Source organism: Cupressus sempervirens, chromosome 4 (genome assembly GCF_028749045.1).
Source record: "Cupressus sempervirens isolate cs-2001-9-10 chromosome 4, ASM2874904v1, whole genome shotgun sequence".
Classification (NCBI taxonomy): Eukaryota; Viridiplantae; Streptophyta; class Pinopsida; order Cupressales; family Cupressaceae; genus Cupressus; species Cupressus sempervirens.
In genome coordinates, this window is record NC_143121.1 from 636,581,850 (window position 1) to 636,609,025 (window position 27,176).

Consider the following 27,176-nt stretch of genomic DNA (forward strand, 5'->3'; position numbering starts at 1 on the left):
ATTAGATCTGGAACTCTATACTCAGTAACAATAACCCTTAAGGTTAGTTACACGCATTGGTAAGTCACTCTGCTCTACTACTCAATAATTCACAAGTCTCATCTGCATGCTTTCTATTAAACATAGAAAACATCTTTCCTTTATACCATGCTCAATAATAAATCCTTGAGTTGGCTTCCCATTTAATTATAATACGTTAATTAAATGAATAGACATTTAATTAATGCTGTCGACTCATAGCTATAATCAAACTTTCACACGTGTGACTTCTGTACATGTGCACTCTTTGACATCATCAACGACCAGTATACTATCTCCAGTTAATTGCACAACCTTTCACTATATTTGTGATGAACTGTAGCAATCACATAATAGGAACTGATTTCCTAATCTCTATTCCATGCGATTCTTTGTAGATCAATCATATCTTCCATACACTGTCAAATTAGGTTCTGCACACTTACCCTTGTAACAAATACATACTGTAGTATGAGCTAGAAATTATGCATCATCAGATAAGTAATATAATGTTCTTAATAAGAAAAATCACATTCTACTGCTTTTTCAGTCTTTACAAACTTAGTACTATGTTGTCATCAATGACAAATACAATCATGAATACATCATATCAATGTTCTGCAATTCTCCCCTATAACATCAACATTCATGCTAACAATCTCCCCCTTTGGCATTGATGGCAACATAGATGAAAAACATCTAAGGTCCAAGAATACCAAATATACATCTTCTTCATCATCATGTTCTGCTTTCTTCCTAATTGAACAACATAGAATGTTTTTCATGTCACTTTCTCTCCCATTGACATCAATGTCAAAGATAATACACAAAAGGTTCAATTGCTTTAACATATAATAATTTATCAGCATGACCACAAGCCAGTCTATTGATTTACACCGTTTGTATATAAATCCATAAAAAAATCAAGTGTCTAGAGGCATTGTTGCATACCAATTACCAATTAGCAAGAGTCCTTTGCTGACTCTGTTCATCACAGATACTCCCCCATTGAGGAAGCATCGACATTTAGTCCAGTCTAACAATGGTGCTCTGTTCCCTGGACTGATGCACTTTTGCATCTTCTATTATGAAATAGGTAGGGGCATAACCCCAAGCATACCTCTTAGGTACTCAAACGTGTCCTTTGGTAAGGCCTTTGTGAAAATGTTTGCAATCTATTCCTTAGTGTTAATATACTCCAATATGATTTCTTTCTCTCTTAACACATGATACTTTATAGAGATGTGCTTAGTCTTAGAATGTAAAATGGAATTCTTAGACATGCTTACTATACTTATGTTATCATAGTAAATGATAATAGGTTCTTTGAATGTAATTCCAATATCCTTCATCATTTGTTTCATCCATATAACTTGATTACAATTTTTTGTTGTTACAACATATTCTACCTCTGTAGTACTCTTAAAGTGCAATCTTGTTTCTTGCTGAGGTAAGAAAGTAATGTTCCACCAAGAAATAATGCTCCTCCATTGGTGCTTTTTCTATCATCCATATCTCCAGTCCAATTAGCATCAGTATAAGTGCAAAGAGTAAAATCATTACTTTTTTCATACCAAATGCCATAATTAGATGTCCCTTTTAGATATTTGAATATCCTTTTTACTACCACGTAGTGATATTCTTTAGGATCAACCTAAAATCTTGCCACAATTCCAACTACATTAGATATATCTGGTCTACTATGAGTTAGTTACTACAATCCTCCAATTATAGATCTGTACTTCTTTTGTTCAATAGTAGGTGTCTCATCCTTGCTTGATAACTTTTGACCAGTTACCATAGGAGTTCCAATAGGTTTACAATTTTCTAGTCCAAATCTTTTCAACAAATCTTTCAAATACTTAGTCTAAGAAAATGAAGATACCTTCTTTATTTTGAACAATTTGCAATCCTAAAAACAATATCATTTCTCCTATCATACTCATCTCAAATTCATTCTTCATATCTTCTAAGAATTTGTTATTGGCTTCATCATTTTCTCCAAAAATGATATCATCAACAAATACAATGATTATCAACAAACCATTTTCTATTTCTTTTAGATACAAGTTGTTCTCTGTTGTTCCTTTAGAAAATCCAAGCTTTTCTAAGTATTTATCCAACCTTGCATACCAGGTTCTAGGTGCATTTTTTAATCCATACAAAGCTTTCTTTAATTGACAAACCATATCCTTCTCTTCTATCAAAGGAAAACCTTCTAGTTGCTCAATAAAAACTTCTTCCTCAAGTTCTCCATTCAAGAATGCTGACTTAACATCCATTTGATATACCTTGAAATTTTTATTTGTTGCATATGCCAAGAACATTTTGAGTTCTTCCATTCTCACTATAGGTTCATATGTTTCCTCATGGTCTATTCCTTCTTGCTAAGAGCAGCCTTTGCATACTAGTCTTGCTTTGTTTCTTATCACTTCTCCTTGTTCGTTCATTTTGTTCTTGAATACCCACTTTGTGCCAATCACAATTTTATCCTTAGGTTTAGAGAATAGTTCCCATGTGTCATTCTTTATTACCTGTTGAAGTTCTTCCTCCATTGCTTTCATCCAATGGTCATCCTTGATTGCTTCATCTATTCTCTTTGGTTCTACTTGAGATATTAGACATAGTTCTTAATTGATTTTGCTTCTATTCATTAATCCTTTTTCTTTACTTCCTATTATCTAATCAACAGGATGATTTTTTATCATATTCTTATTTGGGGTAGGAGTTGTTGCTTCTGCTCTTATTTTAGGTATTACACTCTATTCTTCTCTTACTTCTTCAGTTTGCACATTATTCTGCAAGTCATTGTTAGTCTTGAGAAATAATTCATTACATCTTTTGGTCATTCCAGAATCTTCATTAGAGTTATAATCCATCATATTTTCTTTGGTGCCAAACTTTTTATCTATTCTCACATTTCTGCATTCTACTATAGTTTTTTTTTCTATAGTTGAAACATCTGTAAGTGTTACTTTTTAATGAATAGCCAAGAAACATACCTTCATCACTCCTTGGATCAAACTTACCGATATCATCATCTCTTTTGATGTAACATTTTCTCTCAAATATTTTGAAATATTTGATTGATGGTGAGTATCCAAACCATAACTCATAAGGTGTTTTCTCCATACCTTTTGTAATATGTACTCTGTTTAGAGTATATACTACTATATTGATTGCTTCTCTCTAAAATGTCTTTGGCACATTATTCTCAAATAACATAGCTCTTGCTACTTCAGAAATTGATTTGTTTCTTCTTTCAACAATCCCATTCTACTTAGGTGAATGAGGTGAAGATAGTTTTCTCCTGATTCCATGCTCTTCATAGTAGATATTGAATTCTCCTCCTCTATTAGATCTTAAGCTCTTGATTTTAACTCCAAATTCATTCTCTACTTTGTTCTTGAATATCTTGAATTTCTCAAATGCTTTTGATTTTTCGTTAAGAAAAGCTACCCATATCATTTTGGTAAAATCATCAACAAAAATCATAAAATACCTTTCTCCATAAAATCTTCTTGTTCTTGTGGAACCACTCAAATCTATATGGACCAATTCTAACTTCTATGTAGTACTAAACTACTTGCTAGGAAATGAAACTTTCTATTGCTTAACCAAGATACATTCCTTACAAACAATGTCAGTGATCTTAGTGATCTTAGGTAAATCTCTCACAACAAGTGTATTACTAGCTTTTACAATGTTATCAAAGTTTATGTGACAAAATCTTTTGTGCTATAACCAACTGTTGTCAACTTTAGCTACTAAACATGTTATTTTGGTGGTGTTCAACTAAAATACATTACCTCTAGTTTTTGTGCCAATACCAAGCAATTTTCCTTCCTTTTCCTTGATGATACATGTGTTATTACCAAATTATAATTGGTAACCCTTGTCCATAAGCTATCTAACACTTAACAAGTTATGTTTCAATCCATTAACAAAATAAACATCATCAGTATTTTTTTTTACCATTAAGTGTGATAGATCCTATTCCTGTAATGTGATAGGTTGCATTGTTCCCTACTCTGATTATTCCTCCACCATGGCTTTTGAATTTGACAAATTTGCTCATATCACCAGTCATGTGATGTGAACAACCACTATCAATGATCCAATCTTTCCTTTCAACTTGTGAAATCAATGTACTTTCTTCTTTAATTTCTTTGTCAAGATCATCCTCCTTTATGGCTACGAATCCCAATTCATCTTCACTTTTGCTTTGATCAAATTCTTCTTCTTCTTCTTCTTCTTCATTAGCATATAAGCAATTCCTAGGTCTTCTATATTTGAACCTTCCCTCATACTTCCTTTTTCTTTTAGGACACTTAGATTCATAATGACCATATTCATTACATTTCCAACACTTAAATATATTCTTACCATCTTTCTCTTGTTCCACAAGAAGAGCCACTCCTTCCTTGATCTTTTCTTCAATAGATTTGCTGCTACTAGCAATGTCTCCTTGAACTTTTATGTTCTTTGCTAGACCAGGTTTAACACCTAATGCACTAAATGATGTCTCAACTTTTGCAATTCTCCAGATTGTTTCAAATTGAATACTTCAGTTTCGAATCTACCAAGTAATGTTTCTTTGGTAAAATTATTAGTACAGGGTACGATCAGTTGAATCATCTGTGTTATTGTCTTGAAAGGTAGTGTTAGACTTTTCAAGATCTTCCATATTACTTCATCATCAAATTTCTTTCCACCATGAGACATGATTCCTGCAACAATCTCAAATATTCTGCCAATATAGCTTCTTACATATTCATCTTCCATCATTCTAGCATCTTGAAATGTACAATGAAAATTTTGTTATCTAACTCTTTTTGCATGTATATCACCCTCATAATTAGCTTCTAAAGTTTTCCAAATTTTATGATAAGTTTTGAGTAGTTTTACGTGACTATACTCACTTTCAGTTAGAGTTCACAATATTGCTTCGCTTGCCCTTATGTTGCACATAAATACTTCTCTCTGCTCCTCAATACAACTTTCAAGATTGTTTTCTTCCACAATATTCTTAGATGCCTTGGTTACAAACCAATATCCTAGACCCATGCACAAAAGATGAGTCTTCATCTTATCCTTCCAGCTATCATAATTGGTGTCATCAAATCTTAGAATTTCCTTTCTCAACATATTTTCCATGGATCTCCTAAAGTTGTTAAACTTTTTCTTCAAGGACCTAACACTCTGATACCAATTGTTAGAAACAATAGTCCACCAAGATAACTGGGGGGGGGTGGTGTTGAATCAGTTATTCAACAATTAAAACATTAAAACATTTACCTTCTTTAACACACTTAACCATTCAACCAAAGTAAACAACAACCATAAAGATGCAAATAAACAATTACACTAGATATGTTGACTAGGGAAACCCTTGATCAAAGGAAAACCCCAATGGGAATGATGCCCACATGATAATACACTAATATAAATATTCCTTGTTAGAGGATGGACCTTGTTAGGAGTTTATTACAATATTTAGTACAAAGAGTCCCTGTTAGGAGACTTTGAATCCCTGTTAGGAGATTCCAACCCTGTTAGGAGTTGTAGAAGGTAGCTAAACCCAATGTCCAAACAACTTCAAGATCAAATTAATGAACCCACTATCTAATTGATCTTGATACTATTCCTTTCAGAATAATAGATGTGAAATGAGATTTTACTTCTTCCTCTGTCCAGTACATTAGACTTCTTCTCCTTCAGACCATGCAATCAGATCTAGAACTCTGTACTCAGTAATAATAACCCTTAAGGTCACTTACATGCATCAGTAAGTCACTCTACTTTGCTGCTCAATAATTTGCAAGTCTCATCTGCATGCTATCTATTAAACATGAAAAACATCTTTCCTTTATACCATGCTCAATAATAAATCCTTGAGTCAGCTTCCCACTTAATTATAATATGTTAATTAAATGAATACACATTTAATTAATGTTATCAACTCACAACTATAATCAAAATTTCACCCGTGCAACTTCCATGCATGCACACTCTCTGACATCATCAATGGCCAATATACTGTCTCTAGTTAACTACTCAACCTTTCACTATATTTGTGATGAATTGTAGCAATCACATAATAGGAACTGAATTCCTAATATTGTGTTCCATACGGTTCTTTGTAGATCAATCATATCTTCCATACATTGTCAAATTAGGTTTTGTGCACTTACCCTTGTAAAAAATATATAGTGTAGTATGCATTGGAAACTATGCATCATCAAATAAGTAATATAATGTTCTTTATACAAAAAATCACAGTCTGCTACTTTGTCAGTCTTTACAAACTTATTACTATGTTGTCATCAATAACAAACACAGTCATGAATACATCATATCAATGTTATGCAATGCTTCCCCATACCATCAACATTCATGCTAACAAGGTCAATTTGAGGATTAAATGTGTGGAAGTGAATAGATGAATATAAGATGTTTAGAGGAAGCAAATTAGATGGATAAGCAAAATATCCTTATAGAGCTGCAAAGATACATTCGATCAAAAAGGATCAAGTATACAAGGTAGAATTTAGATTTGTAATAAGCAATTTATTTGCATTAGAAATCAAGTCACCTCATTGTTACTCTCTAACCATTATAGTAGTGATCTAAATCTCTTAATAAAGTTGGCTTAATAGCTATTTGTAAATCCTCTAACAAGGTTGCATTTCTAGATTGAAGTGTCTAAAGATCTCTAAAAAGACCTCTCCTAATAGAGTGATCAAATCCTCTAAGAGGGTCACACCTAATAGTTTTTTTGTAACCTTTACTAGGGTTGGCTCCTAATAGAGCTCACTTCAGAAGAGTGAAAATCAATAACTTGTTACAATTGGTGGTTTTTCCCAAATTGGGTTTCCACATTAAATCTTGGTGTCACTTGTATTCATGCTATTTATTTTATGTTTATGCAACTAAGTTAAGTAAGGTTAATCACATGTAATATCTTAAGATTTACATATTAAGCATTTGCTGAGTTACAACAGATTTTCAGTATTAACTAAGTGCTTGTGTGTTTATCGAGCATCAATATTTTTAGTAAAGTTTATATTTTGTACTAACATCTAAGAGATTTGGAATTTATTTTTGTGGTAATTGATTCACCCCTCCCCTCTCTGTTACTCCTTTTATATTTCCAATAATTGGTATTAGAGCTTCTTAGTAGTTGTAGAGAAAGTTTCAAAGAATTAAGCTAAAGATCAGGATGTCTTATAGAAGAGAGATTCCTAAGTTGAATAGATATAACTTTGAGGCATGGAAAGGACATATGAAGTTGCATCTGGAAAACATCTATGATTCAGGTTTGAAATATCTGGATAATTCTTACAAAGCTCCTGCTGGAACATTGATTGCGGAACAAATTGCTGAAAATAAAAATCATAACATCATGGTGATTAACATAACAACATCTCTTAACTATGTTGAATTTGATGAGGCCAAAGGGTGTGCTACTACTCATGAGATGTGGAAAAAATTGAAGGATATCTATGGAGGTGATGATAATGTGAAAAGAGCCAAGGCAGAAAGATTGAGAGGTTAGTTTGATTAGATGAAGATGAGAGAGGATGAAAACATTATAAAATATGTTGAGAGAATCAAAGCTAGTGTTAGTGCTATCAAATCCTTTGGAGGAATAATTGTAGATGTGATAGTGGTAAGCAAGGTAATCAAAACCCTTCTTCCTATCCATGTAATTAGAGTGTCTATTATTCAAGAGATGAGACGTGATTCGAATAACAAGATAACTTTGGGTGTTTTAGTTGGAAGATTGACTACATTTGAACTAGATAACTATGATAATTATACTCCTAGTTCTAGCAATCCTAAATTTGCATTTGAAGCCAAAGTATCACTCAAGAAGAAAGGAAAAAGGTCAAATAGAAAAAAATATGAAAGTGAAGAGGAAGATAGTTCTAACAGTGATCTTGAAGCGATTGAAGCATTACTTGTGAGAAGCTATCCCAAAGGCAAAGGAAAGTACAAAGGTGAAATTCCTTTGATATGTTTCTCTTGTGAAGAAGTTGGACACATTGTTGCAAGATGTCCAAATAGAGAAGACAAAGATGAAAAGAAACACAACAAATTCAAAGGAAAGAAGGATTTCAAGAACTTCAAAGACTACAAGGACAAAGGTAATAAATCTTGTTTTATGGCTAAAGATTTAGATAATAGTGAAGATGATGAAATGGTCTATATTGTTGTAAAAGATGAATCTGATAATGAAGAAGATAAAATGACACTTATCTCTCATGTTAGTAAAAATGATATATGGATTATTAATAGTGGTTACTCACATCATATGAATGGTGACAAAACAAAGTTTGAACATATGGAACATTATGATGGTGGAAGTGTGAGATTTGGAAACAATGAACCATGTTGCATAAAGGGAGAAGGTTATATCTCACTAACCAATAAACTTAGATGTGATAATGCTTACTGGGTTGAAGGTATAAAGCATAATCTACTGAGTGTGGCATAGTTGAATAACATTGGATTCAAAGTAGAATTCATGAATGGGAAGGCCAAGCTACTAGATGGAAAAGGAAATCTAGTTGGTTTGGAAAACAAACCAAAGATAATCTATTCAACCTAGATCTCGGTGAAAGTTCATATTTTATTGCTCAAGTAGAAGAAAGCTAGTTATGGCATAAAAGGTTGTGTCATGTGAACTTTGAAAATCTGATAAAGATAAGAAAAAACAAAAGAGTGAGATGTATTCTTAGCTTGAGGAAACCTGATATGGGCCTATGTAAAAATTATCAAATTGGTAAGATGGGCAAGACACATTTCAAAAGCAAGAACTATCATTCTGAAGAAGTCTTGGAGTTGGTTCATACAAAATTATGTAGACTTATTGGAATAGAAAGCTACAATGTAAATAAGTATTTTTATTCTTTTTGTTGATGATTATTCTATAATGATGACTGCAATGTATCTGAAAGAGAAGTCATAATCTTTTCAAAAGTTTAAGTGGTATCTGAAAAGAGTAGAAAAGGAAACTGGAAAGAAACTAAAGCATTTGAGATTAGATAGAGGTGGTGAATTCATCTTTGATGAGTTTAATGAATTCTACATTGAAAGAGGAATTAAACAAGTATTAGCCCTTGATACACCTCATCAAAATGATATAGCTGAAAGAAGGAATAGATCCATCATGGATTGTACAAGAACTTTGATGATAGAAAAGAATGTTTTAATCAAATACTAGAAGGAAGCAATTAGTATTGTAGTGCATACCTTGAATAGAGTATAGATGAAGAAAGACTCAAATCAAACTCCTTATGAACTATGGTATGGCTATAAACCTAATGTAAGTTACTTAAAAGTATTTGGTAGCAAATGTTATATTCTGAAAGAGACTAGGAAAGGTAAATTTGATGTCAAAAGTCATGAAGGTATATTCCTAGGACACTCCAATAGAAGTAAAGCTTATAAATGCTTGAATTTATCCACTCATAACATCATAGAAAGTGCACATGTGAGAATTGATGAGTTTTTAGAAAAGAGTAAAGGAGAGAGCAACAAAGTGTTGGAAGCATGAATGTTGATGATACTTATATGGGGGAGTATTGTACAAACATGATTAGATCATTATCATGATGATATGTTACATTCATGACAATGTTTGTCATTGATGTCAACATAGTTTTTTTTTGTAGTATTTGACAGAAGAACAACAAAAAGATCAAGTTGGTACGAATAGATCATTGAGTACTTTCACTAGTGAGGTTAAAGGGAGATACTACTAAGTGTCTAGTATATGTAGATAACTTGGGAAGCATAAGATATTAAGTCTGGAAGAAGTTATGCAAGTTTTAGTGAAAACTATTTTGAGATAGAGTTTACAGAAGCATGTTCTAGTAAACTTGTTATATCTCTTAGTAGAATTGTTATTTTGAGAAGCAAGGTTAAAGGCATGTAGAAGAGAAATTGGTGATGATGTGGCTAAGCTTCCTCGTCTTAATATTACATGTACAAAAAGTTATTCAAGTTACAAGGTGACTGATTATTGTTATCACTAAGTGTAACATATTCTTAATGAGGTCCTATAATAATTAATTGCGAAGGTGTAATAACTGACTCAAGGAATTGTTTTATGGATTTGATATAAACGAAGGATATTTTCCTTTAATTGGATATGATTTGTATAAATGATTGCAAGAAGCACAAAGAGTGGAAATAGTTGATATGCGAAGATAAGCAGAGTAGAGTGAAGTTGGAGAGAACTTCATTGTTGATGTTTTATTTGGTGATTTGAAGTTTGTGAGCTAGTCTACAAGGTTTGATAGTGATAGGTCTAGTTGACAGGATAGAGGAAAGAGGATAAAGCACAGTATGGACAATTGTTCAGCAAGGAATAGTTGAGAGATCAATTAGACAGTGAGTTCAATGGTCTTGCCTTAGAATTTGTTTGGATAGTGGGTCCTTCTATCTTCTACAAATCCTAATAGGGTTGGTACAACTCCTAACAGGGTTGGAATCTCCTAACAGGGATTCAAAGTCTCCTAACAAGGACTCTTATGTACTGAATATGTTTATAGACTTCTAATAGGGTCCATCCTCTAACAAGGAATATATATCAGTATATCTTTGTGGGTGTCATTCCCACCAAGGTTTTCCCTTTGATCAAGGGTTTTAGTTAACATATTTGGTGTAATTGTGTATGTGCATCTTGTTATGGTTGTTGTTTAAGATTAATTAAGGCTAATAAATATTTTAATTGGATAACTAATTCACCCCCCCCCCCTCCCCCTTAGTTATCTTGGTGGACTATTATTTCTAAAAATTGGTATCAGAGCATCAGTTTCTTGAAGATCCATGGTGAACATATTTAGAAAAGATAGTCTGAAGTTCGATGGAATAAATTATGACAACTGGAACACAAAGATGAAGACACATTTTCTGTGTATGGGTCCAAGATATTGGATTTTGACAAAGTTAGAAAAGACTATTATTACTAAAAGTGCATTGGAAACTTGTACCAAGGATGAGAAAGAAATTTTCATGTGTGACATGAGAGCTAGAGAAGCACTATTGTCTGCACTTCCTAAAATTGAGTACAACTTGGTAAAAACACTTGATACTTATAAGATTTGGAAAGCTTTGGAAAATAGTTTTGAAGGTGATGAACATTATAAGAAATTAAGGTTACAAAGTTGGATTTGTGCATTTCAAGATGCTAAAATGATGGAAGACGAATCTATAAGAACATATGTAGGCATAATATTAGAAATTACTACAGGTATCAAATCTCAAGTAGGAACCACAAAAGATGATGAGGTGATGTGGAAGATGTTGAAGAGTTTAATGCCACCATTTAAGCAGGCAGTCCAAATGATAGAGTTGTTGATCTCTTGCACCAAATATTTTACCAAGGAAACACTACTTGGGAGACTTGAAGCAATTGAGAATGAGCTTAGATAGTCCAGAGAATTATTTAGAAAAAAGATAGCTTCCAGAGAATTATTTAGAATAAAGACAGCTTTAAGTGCCCTAAACATTTGACCTAATCTATCAAGGAGCACAAATGCTAAAGGAGATTTTGTTGAGATAATGGGTGTTGCACACATTGCATAATATTGTTATTTTATTATTTTATTTTATTATGTAATGTTATGCCTAGATGGACGTGCAACATGTAAAGATTCTCATGGAATATTCTTGATGAGTTGTATTGTAACATTGTGAAAATATTTCATGTAATTATTTAATATTGGGGAAAAGAATTAAATGCCCAATATTAAATGTGGGGTCAGTGGGTTAGGTAGCACATGGTTTTAGCACATGGTTTATGTAATACCACTTGGTGGTTTTGTGGGACTTGCTACTATATAAGCAACCACAAGGGTAGTTGTTGTGTGTGAGAGAGAGAGAGTGACAAGGAGAAGAAAAAAGGCAAGAGTCGAGCGGGACAAGGCTTGACAGGTTAGCCAAGGGAGCATTTGTGAAGGTTGAAAGCATGGCATGGGATGTGTGGATTCATGCTTGTTCACATAGTTTGCTCAGTTGTGGCTATGGCCATGAAGGCTTCCATGGTTGTATGGCAATGGTATTTTTGCTGAATAATACATGGTGATGGATGCTTTTGGAGGCTGAGTTTTTCCCTCAATGAGGGTTTCCCAGGGTATATCTTGCGTCACATTTTATGGGTATGTTGTCTGTTCTCTTGCATGTGGATTTTAATTCTGTGTTTATTTCAGATTTATTATGGGTTATGTGGAAATGATTATATTCTTTATTGCCATGTTTCCTTACAAGTGGTATCAAAGCCTGGTTTTGGCCTGGTCATGGGTTCAAATCTCCCCGGTGCCTTCCCGACCCGCGTAAGCACCTGGTATGCGCGTCGAGGGGGAGATTGTTGGGTGATGCGACGTGCTCCCCTACCCACAGGTGGTTAATTATGTGGTGTTCCATGTTCACTAACAGTCATGGCTTTTGGTGCAACGGTAAATGGGCCCAACAATTGGTATCAGAGCTATGATTTTATTATGTGTTCCATGTTCACTAACAGTCATGGCTTTTGGTGCAACGACAAATGGGCCCAACAGATTTTACTAGTAGAAAATTAGATGAGAATAGAATGATATAAGAAAGAGTAGCTCTTATTGTAAGAAGAGAAAAAGATGATAAGAAAATCTTTAAATGTTGGACTTGTAATGAATTTGGTCATTATGCATCTAATTGTCTCAAAAGAGAGAAAAAGTATAAAGGAAATTTCAAACCTAGAAGAAAAAGAGATTGTTTATATGCCAATGAAGAAGATGATTTTGATGATCAAGCAGTAAGTGCTAGTGCTGATGAAATAGGATTTGTAGCTATTAAAGAAGAAAGTCCAGCAAAAATGGCTTTGGTATCACAAATTGAAAAGAAATCTGATTGGATAATTGACAACGGTTGTTCACATCATATGACTAATGATATGAACAAGTTTGTTGACTTGAAAAGTTATGATGAGGGCATTGTCAGAGTTGGAAACAATACAGCTTGCCATGTTAAAGGTATTGGATCTATAACTGTTGATGGTAAGACTAACACTAAGGATGTATACTTTTTTGATGGTTTGAAACACAATCTTTTGAGTGTTGGACAATTAGTGGATAAGGGTTATTAGTTACAGTTCATAGAGAAGCCATGCATGATCAGAGACAAAGATGGAAAGGTAATTGGAACAAGAACTGGATTTAGAGGTAATGTATTTTAGTTGAATCTCACTAAAATGATATGTTTAGTTGCAAAGGTAGATGAAAATTAGTTATGGCATAAAAGATTTTGTCATATAAACTTTGACAACATTGTGAAAACTAGTAACATGTTTGCAGTTAGAGATTTGCCTAAGATTGTAAAGCCCACTAACATAATTTGTAAGGAGTGTGTGTTGGCAAATCATAACAAAACTTATTTTCCTAGCAAGAAGTTTACTACTACAGAAAAGTTAGAGATTATACACATAGATCTTAGTGGTCCTACAAAGACTAAGTGATTCTATGGTGAAAGGTATTTCATGATTATTGTTTGATGACTTTTCTAGAATGATATGGGTTGCATTTTTTAAAAAAAAATTTGAGGCATTTGAAAAATTCAAGATATTCAAGAATAGAGTTGAGAATGAAGCAGGTATGAAGATTACATTTTTAAATCAGATAGAGGAGGAAAGTTTACTTCAAACAAGTTTAACATCTTTTGCGAAATTAATGGAATCAAAAGATAGTTTTCAGCTCTAAGTACCCTTGAACAAAATGACATTGCAAAAAGAAGAAATAGGTTAGTAACAAAAGTAGCAAGAGCTATGTTAGCTGAGAATGATGTATTCAAGATTTTTTGGAGAGAAGATGTGAATACAATAGTCTACACTGTAAACAAAGTGCAAGTCAGGAAAGACACAAACAATACCCCTTATGAACTATGGTTTGATCACTCACCTACAGTTAAGTATTTTCAAAATTTTGGTAATGTTATATCAAAAGAGATGACGATGTTGGTAAATTTGATGCTAGAAGCAATGAAGGTATGTTTCTTGGTTATTCATTAAAAAGCAGAGCTTATAGATGTTATCATCTAAGAACTAAGATTATTGTTGAGAGTGAAAATGTAAGAGTTGATGAGAAATTTAGGATACAAGAAATAATAGTTGACTACAATTATGATGATGAGAATGTTGTTGTTACTAAACTAAGGAATGATGAAGTATTATTTGAGACTAACAATGATTTGTAGAATTAAGGAGAGCTAAGATAGGAACAAAGTTTGGAACCTAGAATAGAGCTAAGAGTTGAGATAACAACTCCTACATTTGGTGAGAATATGATAAAGAATTATCCACCAGAGTAGATCATTGATAATAGAGATAAATGTGTGATGACAAGAAGCATAATCAATGAAGAATTGATGTGTGATGACAAGAAGCATAATCAATGAAGAACTATGTCTAATATCTCAAATAGAACCAAAGAATGCAGATGAGGCATGTAAAGATGACTATTGGAAGCAAGCTATGAAAGAAGAATTGGATCAAATAGTGAAGAATGAGACATGGGAATTGGTCCCTAGACTAGTAGACAAGAATGTGATTGGAACAAAATGGATATTCAAGAACAAGATGAATGAACAAGGTGAAGTTGTAAGGAACAAAGAAAGATTGGTATGTAAAGGTTACTCACAACAAGAAGGAATAAACTATGATGAAACCTATGTTCTTGTGGCAATAATTGAAGCAATAAGGTTATTCTTAGCCTATGCAACACATAAGAAATTCAAGTTATATTAGATGGATGTCAAGTTAGTATTTCTGAATGGAGAACATGAAGAAGAGGTATACATAGAATAGGCTAAAGGTTTTTCTTTAACAGATGACAAGGACATGGTATGCAGATTGAAGAAAGCTTTGTATGGCTTAAAGCAAGCACCCAGAACCTAGTATGCAAGGTTGGACAAGCATTTAACAAACTTAGATTTAGCAAAGGTATGATAGATAGTAATCTATATTGGAAAGAAATAGATGATAGATTGATGATTTTGGTAATATTTGTTGATGATATCATGTTTGGAGGAGATGATGAGGATAAATAAGGAATCTTTATTTCTCAAACTAAGTATTTGAAAGATCTATTGAAAAGGTTTGGTTTGGAAACATGTAAACCAGTTGGAACACCTATGGTAACTGGACACAAGTTATCTACAAATGATGAGACACATACTATTAAGTAGAAGTATAGATCTATGATTGGAGGATTGCAATATTTGACTCACACAAGGCCAGATATAGAAAATGTAGTTGGAATTGTTGCAAGACTTCAAGCTAATCCCAAAGAAGCACATTATGCAGTAGTTAAAAGGATATTTAGATATCTGAAGGGAACTCCACAGTTTGGATTGTGGTATGATAGATCTAATGATTTCACTTTATATGCTTATATTGATGTTGATTGGGTAGGTAGCATGGATGACATAAAAAACACCAGTGGTGGAACATACTTTCTTGGAGGAAGATTAGTTTCTTGGTTAAACAAGAAGCAGAATTGTATCTCACAAAGTAAAATAGAGGTAGAATATGTTGTAGCTACAAACAATTGTAATCAAGTTGTTTGGATGAAGTAGATGTTAAAGGATATAAGGATAGAATTCAATGAACCTATTTTCATACATTGTGATAACATAAGTACAGTGAATATGTCAAAGAATTTAGTATTGTATTCTAATACTAAGCACATTTTTATCAAGTATCACATGTTGAGAGAGAAGATTGCAGAAAAGGAAATCAAGTTGGAGTATTCAAGCACCAAAGAGAAGATTGCATATATTTTCACCATGCCTCTTCCCAAAGGGACTTTTGAGTATTTGTGAGGTATGCTAGGGGTTATGCCCCTACCTACATCAGAGTAGATGATGCAAGAGTGCATCAGTCCAGTGTTACAGAGTACTATTGTTATTCTAGACTGAATGTTGATGCTTCCTATATGGGGGAGTATTTGGGATGGACAAAGTTATCTAGGACTCTTGATGGATGTTGTTTTGAATAGTGTCTTTAGATACTTGAGCAAGTCAGAGATAGTTATTGTAGAGATGGATGGTTGTTGAAACCTTTGACATTAATGTCAATGGGGGAGAGACTATAGCATGAAAAATAATGAATTAAAAATAGTGAGGTATATAGTTTAGTATAGAGTACATTCAAGGGAGAGATTACAACATATTGAGGTATATCAACGGGGGAGAATGATTTATGAAGAGGATTTGAAAAGAAAGGATAACGGTCTTTTATAGTTGGTATTTTTTGAACTAGATTTTTTTCATCTATGTTGCCATCAATGGTAAAGGGGGGAGATTGTTGGAAGCATGAATACTAATGATAATTCTATAGAGGTGTATTGTAGAAACATGATTAGATCATTATCATGATCATATGTTACATTGATGATTGTGTTTGTCATTGATGTCAACATAGTAGTTTTCTATGGTATCTAATAGAAGAACAATGAAAAGATCAAGTTGGTATGGACAAATTGTTGAGTAATTTCACTAGTGAGGTTAGAGGGAGATACTACTAAGTGTCTAGTATATGTAGATAACCTCAAAAGGATAAGATATTAATTTTGGAAGAAGTTATGCAAGTTTTGGTGAAGACTATTCTAAGATAGAGTTTACAGAAGCATGTTCTGGTAAACTTGTTATATCTCTTAGTAAAATTGTTATTCTAAGAAGCAAGATTAAAGGTATGCAAAAGACATGTTGGTGTTGACATGGCTAAGCTTACTCATCTTAATATTACATGTACAGAAAGTTATTCAAGTTATAAGGTGATTGATTATTGTTATTGCTAAGTGTAACGTGTTCTTAATGAGGTCTTATAATAATTAATTGAGAAGGTGTAATAGCTGACTCAAGGAATTTTTTTTATGGATTTGGTATAAAGGAAGAACATTTTCCTTTAATTGGATATGATTTGTATAAATTATTGCAAGAAGCATGAAGAGAAGAAACAATTGATATGCAAAGATAAGTAGAGCATGGTGAAGTTGGAGAGAACTTTGTTGCCGAGGTTTTATTTGGTGATCTAAAGTTTGATACTTGGATCCAACATTTGTGACCAAGTCTATAAGGTTTGACAGCAATAGGTCTGATTGACAGGATAGAGGAAAGAGGATAAAGCATACTACAAAGAATTATTCAACAAGGAATAGTTGAGAGATTAGTTGGATAGTGAGTTCAGTGGTCTTGCCCTAGAAGCTATTTGGACAGTGGGTCCTTCTATCTTCTACAACTCCTAATAGGGATTCAAAGTCTCCTAATGGGGACTCTTATGTACTAAATGTGTTTATAGACTCCTAACATGGTCCATCCTCTAATAAGGAATATATATATTAGTATGTCTTTGTGGGCATCATTCCCACTTGAGTTTTCCCTCTGATCAAGGGTTTCCCTAGTTAACATATCTAGTGTAATTGTGTATGTGCATCTTGTTATGGTTTTGTAGTTACTTTGATTGAATGGTTAATATTAATTAAGGTTGATAAATGTTTTAATTGGATAACTGATTCACCCCCCTCTCAATTATCTTGGTCGACTACTATTTCTAACACAAAGAACTTGAGGATAATAGAAGGTTTATTTACTATGAACCTGATACATTGCTAAATCTAATTAGAAATCAGGATGCTTCACCTCTTGAGTCCCCAAAATCTCTAGAAGCACCTAAGTTGCAACTAGTGCAACCCAAGTCATAGTCTGAAGGACCCAATTCATAATCAGAGGCTACTGTGCTATAGCTAGAACAAACCAAGTATGAAGGACTCGAGTCATAGATAGTGGAACTCGAGATTGATGTAGAAGATCATAGAGAGGCTAGCAAAACAAGTTCTGAATCCAAAGTACCTATGTTAGCAAGATATGTTAGAAGACACCATGCACCTGATCAAATCATTGGAGATAAGTCAGATGGAACAATGACATGAAACAAATTGAAAGGTACATGTTTGCTTATTGAATTTGAACCTAGATAAGTGAAAGATGCTTTGGATAATGAAAGTTGGATTGAACCTATGAATGAAGAGATAGAAAAGATAGAGAGGAATAAGGCTTAGACTCTTATTCCTAGACCTAAGGATAAAAATGTAATTGGCACAAAGTGGGTTTTCAAAAATAAGTTGAATGAAGATGGAAAAGTTTCTAGAAATAAAGAAAGGTTAGTATGCAAAGGTTATTCTCAAGAAGAAGGTATTGATTATGGTGAAGCTTTTTCTCCTATTGCAAGATTAGAAGGTGTTAGAACTTTACTTGCTTATGTTGCACATAGGGGATTTAAAGTTTATCAAAACGGATGTAAAATTTGCATTCTTGAATGGAATTCTTAAAGAGGAAGTCTACATAGAAAAACTTGAAGGTTTTGTGGATCCTAGCAAAAAGGATCTGGTTTGTAAATTTCACAAAGCATTGTATGGTCTCAAGAAAGTTATTAGATCTTGGTATGAAAGACTTCATAACTAATTTATAAATATTGGTTTTCAAAGAACAAATGATGACAACAACCTGCATATCAAAGAAAGACCAAACAAGAAGATTGTATTGGCTGAAATCTTTGTTGATGACACATTATTGACTGGAAATGATGACTTATGCAAAGCTTTTTCAAAAGAAGTGAGTAAACAATTTGAGATGTCCATGTTTGGAGAGATAAAATTCTTTGTTAGATTATAGATTCAACAGAAGAAAGATGGTATCTACATTACTCAATCCAAATATATCAAGGAGATAGTAAAGAAGTTTGGAATGGAAGATTTAAGACCAGTTGGAACACCTATGTCTACTAAACATAAGGTTCCAAAAAATGATGATTTCAAGGAGGTAGATCAGACCACATATAGATCAATGATTGGAAAACTGCAATATGTAGTGCACACAAGGCTTGATATTGCATTAGTAGTTGGTATGGTGGCAAGATTATCAAAAAATCCTAGAGAAAATAATATGATGGAAGTCAAGAGAATCATGAGGTATCTAAAAGGAACTAAAGACTATGGATTATGGTAAAAAAAAGAGGCAATTTGGATTTGAAAGCATTCACAAATGTTGATTGGGTAGGAAGTGTTGATGACAGGAAGAGCAATACTGGTGGAGCATTCTTTCTTAGTAAAGACTTGTGCCTTGGACAAGTAAGAAGTAGAACTACATTTCTCAATATACAACAAAGTAAAAATATGTGGCAACATCAATTAATTTCTCTAATATTGTTTGGTTCAAACAACTATTGGCAGGTATGAAGATAGAGATCAAGGATTTAGTGGTTGTCTTCTATGATAACACTAGTGCAATTAATATATTAAAGAATCCTGTGATGCATACCAAGACCAAGGAAATTTCTATAAAATATCATTTTTTGAAAGAATTGGTACAAGATAAAGAGGTAAGATTGGAATATGTGAATACTAAAGAACAAATTGTAGACATATTCACTAAGCCATTACCTAAGGATGCATTTTTGTATCTAAGAGGTAATTTAGGGGTTATTCCCCCATCAAAAGCTCACTAAATGAAGTCTAGTGATGCATAAACTAGAGCATGTTGAAGATCAATTAGTTGATGCAGTATTGAAAAAAGCTGGTTTGCATATGAATCAGTAAATAAGATACATTGATATTCATTGAATATTGTCTTTGGCATAAGATGTCAAAGAGGGAGAAGTTTGTGTCTGTCATATCACAAGAATTTTTCTTGAAGATTTCAAAGAAGGAAAGAGATGTCAAAACGAGAAGAACTTGGTTTGATATCAAAGAGGTTAGGTTTACTATCATAAGAAGATGTTGTAGACAGAGTTTGCTGATAGAGGCAGAAATTGAAGGAAGAGAGTTCACACTGATAGAGGGAGAAACTAAAGGAAGAGAGAGTTCACACTGATAGAGAGAGTTCTCATGGATGAGAATTAGAATGAAACTAAGGATATTTTTCTTACTATTTTTTCTCTCTAAAATTTTATTGTATTATGACATGTGTTGCCATTAATGCCAAAGAGGGAGATTGTTGAATTAAATTAGTTAATTATTCGACTGGGGGATATGGGTTGCTTCACCAGTGTGTATTGTCTTTGATGTTACACAAAATATCATATCTTTACTAGTTAGTGTATGTTGAGCTCACTCAGGCATTAAAGATAGTTTCTTGTGTCAGCCGAGCATTCCAAAGTTTGCCAAGTTTAGAAGATAGTGACTATCGAGTTCACTTGGACATTAAAGAGAAGTTCATAGAAATTGAGTGTTAACTGAACTCACTCAGTTAATGAAGGAAAGTTGGATGGAACCAATATTAACCAAGCTCACTCGATTACCAAATAAATTTCATGAAAATGTAGTGTTAATTGAGTTCACTTGGTTAACATAGGAAAATCATTTCTAAGTTAGTGACTACTAAGCAAGGTCGACTAACAAAGAATTTTCTTGTTTTGGCATATTGAGTTCAATAAATTTGTTTGTTGGTTCTAGCCAGCTGAGGTAATGAATATTAATCATTCTAAGATGTATCCAAGCCAACTTAACAATGCATAAGGTGTAAGTGCAAGGTCAAGTTGAGGATTGAATGTGTGGAAGTGAATATAAGAATAGAAGATGATTAGAGGAAGAGAATTAGAATGATAATTAGAATATCCTTGTGGAGCTACAAAGATAAATTTGATAAAAAATGATAAAGTATACAAGGCAAAATTAAGATATGTAATTAGCAATTCAGTTGCATTAGAAATCAGGTTATCTCATTGTCACTCTCTAACCATTGTAGCAGTGATCTAAATCTCTTAACAGAGTTGGCTTAACAACTATTTGTAAATCCTCTAACAAGGTGGCATTTCTAGATTGAAGTGTCTAAAGCCACTCCTAACAGGGTGATTAAATCCTCCAATAGGGTCACACCTAGCAATGTATTTTTTTAACCTTTAACAGGGTTGCCTCCTAACAAGTCTCACTTCAAAAGAGTGTAAATTAGTAACTAGTTGCAATTGGTGATTTTTCCCAAATTGGGTTTCCACATTAAATCATGGTGTCACTTGTGTTCATGCTATTTATTTTATGTGTATGAAACTAAGTTAAATAAGGTTAATCATAGATAATGACTTAAGATTTGCATGTTAAGCATTTGCTAATTTATAATAGATTTTTAGTATTAATTGAGTGCCTATGTGTTTACCGAGCATCAATATTTTTAGTGAAGTTTATATTTCATACTGACATCTAAGGGATCTGGGATTTATTTTAGTGGTAACTGTTTCACCCCTCCCCTCTCTGTTACTCTTCTTGTATTTCCAACACTATGACCATCTCATGTGGCCCAACAATCCAACAAGCCTCACATACGTCCATCCCCTTCCCATCTATTTCAGTTCCACAATATGAAATACACACGAGAGACTAGCATGCACACCACTATCTATGTGCCAACTTGATTCCAAAATTTTTAAAATTGCAAGACAAAACAAAGTGTTATACATACATACATACATACACCAATATAATCCCAACCCCCCACCCCCCCGGCAAAAAAAAAAGAAAAAAGAAAAAAGAAAAAAAAGAAAAAGAAAGAAGAGAGAGGTCAAAACTACCCAAAACCAACAAAAATAAAACCCTTTTCATTTGCATAAATTATTATATATATATTTCAATCCAATGATTCATTGATTTCATGTCGAGTTGATGTCTACCTATTATTACCGCTCCTTCAAGATGGGTTTGTGTACCTTGACCGATTTTATATAAAATCAATGGTTAGGCCCTACATTGAAAATATTTAAATATTTTATGGAAAATCCTAATATCTCTTGACAAAGATGCTAATACCATCTATTTTGATCAAGAGATTAAGAAGCAACATCATTGCATCTTGGACATGTTTCTAAGCTTGGGAAAATTTGGCACAATTTGGAGAGCAGAAAAAGGTTGCCTACATCTATCATCACACCCTTCTATTCATTAATGTAAATCAAGAAGGATTTTGAGACTTATTTATATTGCAGAGGCCACGATTGATCAATATTCTCCAACAAATATATTAGTGCTATCCTAGAAGATCTTGTGACCCCAAACTCCAACTCTTTAGTTTTGCACATAATTCTAGGTTTTGAAAAATCAGGCATCACTTGGATTGCTGTGGAGAAACATTGTACTCTTTCATTTCCATTCAAATAGGTTACAATTTTTCCTACATACTAAAAATTCTACTAGTAACCTACAAGACTAGCTTACCTTCCAACCACAAGAAGCAAAGCAAAAGGTTGAATGTCACAAGAGTCGAACCCTTGACCCTTGGAGCCAACAAGGCCTTAGAGTAAGTAAGCATTGAGTTTGAGAGGCTACACTAATCACAAATTTAGGCCTACATGCCTTCTTAAGCCCTCCAACACCTTTTTTGGGCCTTGTAGCACCTTTTTAGGCCCACAGGACCTTTTTTGGCCCACAATGCCCTTTTTGGGCCCCATAGCACCTTTTAGGCCCACATAGCCTTTTTAAGGTCCAAGCGCCCTTCTTAGTCCCCTACAAAACCTTTTTAGGCCTAACATACCCTTTTCTAGCCCAATCATTTTTTTTATAAGGCCCACTTTCCTATTCAAGAGTTCAATTACCTTTTTGGACTCATACACGCCTTTTTAAAGCCAAAATTACCTTCTTTACTAGCCCTAAAATCTCTTTCTTGGCCCACACCTAGAGAACACACACTATTTCCCTACTTGGCAAGAGATGACCATTGAGCTTAATCTTGGCTCTAACTTATTTGCAAAGGCTATCAATATATACATAATTTCTCAGTCAACTTCCACCTGCAATTTGTGAGTTAGCACTTCCTACTTTTTCAACCTAATGAACTTTAAACTTCTAAATGTGGCACAAGTTCACATACATCTTTCATTCAAAGCCCAATTCAGACTTTTTTTTTCAGCATTCAATTCAACTCTTGGCAACAATAGGTTATAACACATATGTGAAGGTCAACCTTCCTCTAGATGTCCCTAGTTTAAGCATATTTGTCAATTTTGACACTTTCCATCTAGTTCTTGTTTGTTTATCTTGAAAAATGCCAAAAACATCCAAAACACCCTCAAAATATCCAAAACAAATTACAAACTATCAACAAAAATACCAAAAAAATAAAAACTCTCAAAAATACCAATAAAATGAAACTATCAACAAAAATAGAAAAAAATCAAAAACTCAACAAAAATACCAAAAAAAAAAAAAAAAAACTCTCAAAATACCAAAAAAATTAGAAACTTTCAACAAAGTATAACAGAGCCACCTACAATTGTACTCTCGTAGGGTTCTAAACATTGTACATAGATATGAAAAGCACACAAGATACGCTTTTTTTGCAATAAAAATACTTTATTTATTTATCATGGGGGCAATGGTGCAATTACAACAAGCACAAAAACCTAGCAAGATGCTCATTATGAACTTCCTCGTAGAGGTGGCATGGTGGGATTCTCAGCTGGGAGCATTCCCCTAGGCATTGTCCCAAAAGATGAAGCCCCTAGTGTTGATCATCATCACACCCAAACAACATCCATTGGTATTGGGAACTTCTCACTATGCAGCTGAGCATTCAATAACTAACTAAATTGCTTGTCCAAAGACTAGGTCTCTTATCATTGATCCATTGAGATTGATTGATAATATATCCCCATTTAATGTGCATCTTCCTGATGTACTTGCATAGTCCTTTACATATACACAAATATATTGTCCACCAATTTTTTTATACTTGGTGTAGTGATTGCCCATTGGGCAACATCATGCTCATGTTTCATCTATTCAACTACCATCTTCCAATGCTCCACATAAGCTTTAGCCCCATTGAGCCACTACTAACATTGATTCACCTTTGCCTCACTCACCACCAAATTCTCTTGTAGCTCAAATAACACCATGTTCATTTTTTACACCACATCCTTAAAAGACTCTGACTTCACTTGTAGTAGTAGCAGATCATTTTGTGTGCTCTCCAAACCCACTTGTACCATCCTCAAAAAATCTTGCCATCTTTGCACCCTTTCTTGGTTGGCCCTAACCCTCACCTTATTCCCTTTTGATCATGATCTTTCCACCCACAACTCAGCTTCCAAATCTTGCACTCAAGCTTATTCTTCATTCAACACCACTTTGAGGCATTTAGCTTCTATCTGCACCCCATCCTCACACACTTTATCAATCAAGCCCATAAAAAAGTCATTTCTTGTTTTGCATTCTTTGCCTGAACTCTCTCTACGACCAGCACTTTCCATAGCTCCTCCACTTCACATTTTAATTATGTAATAACCATAGGCTAAGGCTTTAGTTCAACCACACCCATTAATCCCATCTCCTCACTCATCAACTATTGTACTAGGATCCCAAGGCTAATCAATTCACTCACTGCACTAGTCACCTCACCCATACTAACAACATCTGTCTTTTACCACACTTTTCCTACAAACTTTCTAGGTGATTCCATCTTCACCACACCCATGGATAATTCTTGGACAATTTTTATTACCCCTTGTGGGCTACCTTCAGCCTACATCCTTAGATTAACACCCAACTCCTTTTGCAACGCATGCTGTGATGCACTCCTTGACAATATTAACAAAGCTAACAAGGGAGATTCTTCTACCCATACTTTTGAGCCCTTAGGATGCTCCTACACCAGCTCCATCTAAATTGACCCGACATGCTCATGACTTGGTGCTTGGAGCTCTGGTTGATTCACCAATTCACTCAATGTATGATGAACACACTTTTCTCTTTGCCCTTGCCTCACCTATCCTCCATGACCCATATCCCCCATCTCTACCTCTTGTTATAATTGGTTTGGTGAGCTCTCCATGCTTGTATTCTTCCACTCACTTCACATCTCCAACAATTTAATCTAACATAGCTATGATAATTATTCCTTCCTTGTGTTTCATTTCCCATGCTCATACTCATCTATTTATGGCCATAACTCAACAACCACTGCACATTTTCCACCTTTCCACACATTCACTCTATGTAGTCCACTACACTAGTACTGAGTACGATTGTCTCCAAAATTTGGCATTATTATACCATAGTGCGTCTACTCACCCATGACCTATACCCACACACTTCTTTGAATGCATCCAACACTAACCATATGCTACAAATTTGACACTATTACACTCCATGGCTTGTTAAGAGAATCATACAATGAATTTAATCTACAAAGATGGACAAACTTCACATAGTTGCACACAAATACTAGCATAATGTTTCACAAATATTGGCTTTTTCACTATCGTGTGTTTCTAGTACCTAAATGATGTGATTGACTAGAGGAACTGGGATGAAACCATGATATTTTATCTGCCTTCTGCTCCTCTATTTTGATCTAGTGATCCTATGATTTTATGTAATATTGGTGTCCACTTACAAGTGCCTCCTCCTAGTTGGAAGGCCATGTGTACCTTTACCAATTTTACATAAAATCTCAAGTGAGGTCTCTTATCTGAAATTTGCATATCTATGTGTGTACCAAGATTATCTCTATATTTTTACTACGGCAGGATTCTGATAATAGTTACCATATTTTCTATGTACATTATTCTTTTTTTTTTTTACCAATGCTTCGAATGATGGAGTATTCATGTTACCATAGTTGAGCTAGTGGAAATTATACTATATATTTTTAGGTGCTCAATGTTGATATTTAATATGCATCTCTTTACAAAATGTAATAGTTAGCTACATCCATGTAGAGTGCCTTTCATATAGGGTCACTTAAAAAAAAGTTTGGCACATAAATGAGGAATCTTAATGTAATCATCCAAAGGATTGGTAGCCAAATACTAAGAAAGGGCAGAAAATAAATGACAAAACTACATAAAACCAACACTCTAAATAATAATAATAATAAAATCCACAACAATGCCATCACAACAAGTTTCCATTTCTTAAGTATTGTGGACTTTGTTTTTCACCAACACATCATTACATTTAGTTACACTTCATTACATTATTCATTCCTTAGCATACACTATGCCATTCCACACACCATTTTTTTGCCTTTGAATCTTAGAAGTTTAGGTTACACTTTCCTCTCATTAACATCATTTTTCATCACCCTTCTTGTTCTCATTTCCACAAGTCATTTCCACTTTCATTATTCTTACACATCATTAAATTTAATTACATTTAATTCACCCATTACTTCACATTAATCATCATTTTTATCATTAGTGCCTCGTGAAGTCTTTGTGGCCTTTAAATCTCAAACGTTTGAGTTGCACTATTATCTCATTACAATCATTTTCACTACTCACATACATCAATATTCACTTTCTTTGTCAACTCATCATATTCTCAAAATTACCTCATTTCCATTTCATTATCACATCAGTCCCATTTCATTGCATTGTTACCAATCATTTCATTTTTATTACGACATTTTAATTCATTCATTAAACCATTTCATCTCATTTTTTTCATCACCTTAAATCATTTTAGTTCATCTTTCTCATTTTGTCCTTTCAAATCATTTCCATTTCATCGTATTAAATAATTTAATTAAATAGTTTGAAGTTTCATATCATTTCCATTTCATCATATTAAATCATTTCATTTCTTTCATATTAAATGATTTCATTTTAATTTCATTAACTCATTTCATCTCATTTCCATTTCATCATATTAAATGATTTCATTTTCATTTCATTTTTATTACATCATTTCATTTTATTTTTTATTTTCATCACCTTAAATAATTTTATTAACTCAGTTTCATTCCATCGCATTAATCATTTCATTAAATTAAATCATTTCAATTCATTTCCATTTCATCATATTACATCATTTCATTTCATTCATTAAACTATTTCATTTTATTTTTATTTCATCATATATTTTTTACATTTCATTAAAATATATCCATTCTATTTCATTTCCATTACATCTTCATTTCATTACATTCTCATATTTTTCATCCATTTTATTACATTTCATTTCATACATTCAACCATTTCATTTATCTGTTATCCATTCATTCACTAAATGCTATATCTATTCTACATCAACAGATCCATAAATATTTTCCACAAAATTTATATATCCATAATATGCCTTTATCACATCTATTACATCATCAAACACATAAGGCATCCACATTACATCATGCAT